At 49.7% G+C, this 4452-nt stretch overlaps 1 pseudogene; it reads right to left on the bottom strand.

Annotated features, from left to right (window-relative positions):
- Positions 1 to 894: 894 nt before the first annotated feature.
- LOC146654943 (uncharacterized) lies at positions 895 to 4021 on the bottom strand (annotated as a pseudogene).
- Between the last annotated feature and the right edge of the window lie 431 nt (positions 4022 to 4452).

Genomic DNA, 4452 nt, shown 5'->3' with positions numbered 1-4452 from the left:
TACAGCTTAATATCATCCATGTACAGGAGGTTTCTGATGGTATTCAAACAGTGCTGGTGTAAATGGGTGAATGTGGCATGTTGTGTAAAGCACTTTGAGTGAAAAAGCACTCTGTAAGAATCAATCCATGTCCTCTCCTGAATCGATATCTCTATCCATTCTTGAGTTGGCCTCCAGTGTTGTCTTCACAGTCCCATTGAGTGCTTGATGAATGCCATGAGTGCACTATTTGCCTTGTATTCCAATATCAGCGTGAGCCACTACTGGTCTTTCTTGTAGTCTGTCCAGTGTTCAGGTTGGTCTGCCTGGTGTGCTGCTCCATCAACCAGGAGCTGGTGCAGTGGCTCACAGGGTGTCATTATCAGGGCCCACAAATCAACACCCACAAGTCCTGCTAGCCTGCAGAATTCTCACAGCACAGGCTGAGGAGGGCAGCAGCTTTTACCTCCAGCACTTTGATCAGAAACCTCGATAAAATTTATATTCATCTGAAAGCCTGACCAGAAGGGTAACACACACCAAAATAAAGAATTTCATGCTTCAATAATGAATTGTGCAATAAAATATGCATTAGTGAATTTATTTAAAATAAATTTTTTAATTCTTTCATTTACATTACTTAAGTAATGTATTACTTAATAATGTATTTAAAATCACTAATTATAAATCAATATTTTGATGTAATTATTACTCCATTAATAAATGCTTCAAATGGTGCATGGATTTCACAAAAAACAGGATAAAGCTCTCAATAGTAACCTCACTTCAAAAACCATTTTCAGATCTATACTATAAAGACACATCTCACATCTCAGTGATGTATCCTAGGGTCATCAGGTGTTTCGGGTCTCACAACATCATACACCCTCGCCCAGGCGACCCAGCCGGGGGTGATCAGGCCCCAACTTGCGTACCAGTAGCTACCCACGGATCAGCCCTCTTGATCCACAACCACCTTGTGGCTTTCTCTGCCGCTTCACTCACAGCCTGGATGGCCCTCTTCTTGGCTGCCCCAGCCACGCCCAGCCGGCCTAGGACTTTGCAGAGTGATCGTCCTGCAAAGCCCCTACAACCCACTTCTATGGGCTCATAGAAAGTCTTCCAGCCCCTTCCCCTGCACTCCTGCACTAGTTCCTGGTACTTTCCTCGTTTCCTTTCATTGGCCTCCTCAATCCGCTCTTCCCAGGACACTGTGAGATCCAGCATGATCAGCTGTTTTGATGCCTCAGAAATAATTATCATGTCTGGCCAGAGTGATGTTTTTGCAATGTTCTGAGTTAGTTGTTTACACAGGTCAGCCTGTAGCTGCCAATCAGAGGCTGTGTTGAGGAGGCCAGTTGTCAAATGTGGGCGCACCTGGGGTTTCTCTCCAGCCTTAATAAAAGAGATTGCCTTCCTCGGAGCATGATGATGCTTGCTGGTGCTGATTGCTGAGGCAATCTTTTCAGCAACTACTCTGAGCACCTGGTCGTGCCGCCAACGATGCCGACCATCGGCCAGGGCCCTTGGGCAGCTGCTAAGGAGGTGTTCTAGGGTCCCTCTTCCAGAGCACAGGGGACAGACAGGTGTCTCGCTCTTTCCCCACAGATGGAGGTTTGCTGGGCTTGGCAGAGTGTCGTATACTGCCTGCACTAGGAATCGGATCCGGTGGAAGTCTGCCTGCATGATGTTTGCCCAGGTGACCTTAATAATAATAATAATAATAATGGATACTTTATTGATCCCCATGGGGAAATTACTTGTTTTTCCTCTGCATTTGACCCATTCACTCAGTGAAGCAGTGGGCAGCCCACTAAGCAGGCGCCCGGGGAGCAGTGTGTAGGGACGGTACCTTGCTCAGGGGTACCTCAGGGTAGCCGTTAAGTGGATTCGAACCGCCGACCTTCCGATCATGGGGCGACCACTTTACCTACTGAGCTATCCCCGCCCCCTTGCGCTGCAAGGTGCTCTCCCACCTTGTCCATGCTCCCTGCCACTTAAGGCCTACAGCTCTACTTACTCACTCCTCCTCCACACCTGATCGGACCTCTTCCTAGAGTAGCTGGTGTGTCTCCTTTCCCTGTGCCCTGCTGACGTGGGCCTTTGAGACGTACCCCAAGCCTGCTCCCCCTGTTGCTAAGACCCTCACCAGTGTTTTCTGCCTTAGGTGTGACTCCGCCACCTCAACTGCCTTCTCAGCCTTCCACTTTCTTCCTGTCCTTACCTCAATACCTGCTGATGCCACCTTGCAGTCTTTAGAATCTCTGTACTGTAGGGCTTCTCGTGTGCGAGCCACCTTGAACTCTTCTGTGAGACCACTGAAGGGTAACTGCATGCTGTTGCTTGCCCCATACAAGGCAGCGCTGGTGAGACTGCGGGGAAGTCCCAGCCACTTACGAAGAAAGCCACTGATCTTTCTTTCAAGGGATTCCACAGTAGTTATTGGAACTGTATAGACAAGCAAGGGCCACAGGATTCGGGGCAAGATGGAATGCTGGTAGATCCAGGCTTTAAATCTTCCAGGCAGGCCGGACTTATCCACCTTAATGAGCCACGCTCCCAGCTCCTCATTTGCCTTCTGAATAGCAGTAGAGTCTTTCAGGCTGGAGTCTAAGAGTTTCCCCAAGCTCTTAACTGGTTGTTCCGTTATGGATCCTGAAATTGAGAACCGGAACTTGTCCGTCACCTTGCCCTTCTTCAGTACCATCGATCTTGACTTGGAAGGTTTAAAACTCATCCTTGCCCATGAGATGAGTCTCTCAAGACCTTGCAAGATCCACCTACACCTGGGAACTGATGATGTTGTAATGGTGAGGTCATCCATATAGGCTCTGATAGGGGGCTGACGAACACCTGACCTTGTTAACGGCCCTCTGCACTCCACCTCCGCAGCCTTTACCACCATGTTCATTTCCAGGGCAAAGAGCGTAACTGAGATGGTACAGCCTGTTATTATACCTTTCCCGAGTCGGTGCCAGTCTGACGTAACTGCCCTAGAAGTGACCCTAAGCCTGAAATTGGCATAATAGTCCAGGATCAGGTCCTTGATCTTGCTGGGGACATGGTGGAGGTGTAAAGCATGCTCAACCAGTTTGTGTGGGATCGACCCATACGCATTAGTCAGGTCCAGCCACAATACGGTTAGGTTGCCTCTGTTCTCATGGGCTTCTCTTATAAGGTGTGTAACTACACCAGTGTGCTCTAGGCAACCAGGAACTCCTGGGATCCCCCCCTTCTGAACTGATGGATCAATGTAATTGTTTCTAAGGAGAAACTCGGTCAACCTCCGGGAGACAACGCTAAAAAACACCTTCCCCTCCACGCTCAATAGCGAGATGCTCTGAAACTGGTTTATGTTTTTCGAATCCTCCTCTTTGGGAATCCAGACTCCCTCTGCGCACCTCCACTGATCAGCAACTCTCCCTCTCCGCCATATCACCTTTAAGATCTTCCACAGGTGGCGAAGCAGCTCTGGGCAGCACTTATAAACAAGGTAGGGTACGCCACTGGGACCTGGGGAGGATGCTGAGCGGGCTGCTTTGATGACCTCACACACCTCCTTCAAACTTGGCTCCGTCAACTTGAACTCTACTGATGGTGGGGCAGGGTTGATGAGAGCTTTGTTTGGTCCCAAGTCTTGTTCCCTCAGTGGGTCACTCATGGTCTCATGAAGGAAGTTATTCACCTCCTCTGCTGAGCACTCCAACTGCCCGCTTCGCTTAACCCCAAGCAATTGTTTGGAAAAGCGAAAGGGATCAGCAATAAAAGCTGCACGTTTCCTGGCTCTCTCTCTTCCTCGCCTCCTGTGCCATTCTGCTCTACGGAGGGTAATCAGCTTCTTCCGCAAGATGTTATGCAGCTCCTCTAAAGCTTGCTTCTCCTCCACATCAGCGTTCTTGAACTGCTTCTTAAGGCTCCTGAGCTCCTGGCGCAGTTGATGAATCTTCATGGCCCTGCGGTTCATGGTGTAAGGGGTCTTGTTGTTACACTTCTCGATCAGGCCGAACCTTTCTGAGGCGTAGCTGACTATGATGGTGGTCATTGTTTTAAGCCTGCTGTCGGCATCTCTTTTGGCCACAGCTTGTATGATGTTGGAGACATCCTCATCAAACTTCTGCCACTCGCTCCGGCTGCTGGCTGGGGGCCACTTAATCTGCTGTTGTGGAACTACACTGCTTGGATTGGAAGAGTCCAGTGCATGGAGGGACTGGGCTCTGTGGGGTGCCTCCTGGCCGGGCTCCTCCTGCGTCTCACCAGGTTCAGGACCTGTGCGTTGCACCTCACTCTCCCGCTCCAAACATTTCATTCTAGCCTGATGGACCTTTAGGCCAAGCTGGTTCTTACACAGCTTGCCGCAGATACATGTCTTACTCGTAGTCCTTTCCATTGCGTTGGTTGTTAACCTTGAGTCCGTCCGATTGGAGACCTCATCCTCCCCCCCTCTCGGGATCTCCTGGGGGTATCTTTCTTTAG

The sequence above is a fragment of the Rhamphochromis longiceps genome, linkage group LG13 (genome assembly GCF_057381845.1).
Source record: "Rhamphochromis longiceps isolate RC_006_pf linkage group LG13, R_longiceps_female_GT1.1, whole genome shotgun sequence".
Taxonomy (NCBI): Eukaryota; Metazoa; Chordata; class Actinopteri; order Cichliformes; family Cichlidae; genus Rhamphochromis; species Rhamphochromis longiceps.
Note: the sequence above shows the minus strand (reverse complement) of the source record. Positions and strands in the feature narration are given on the sequence as shown.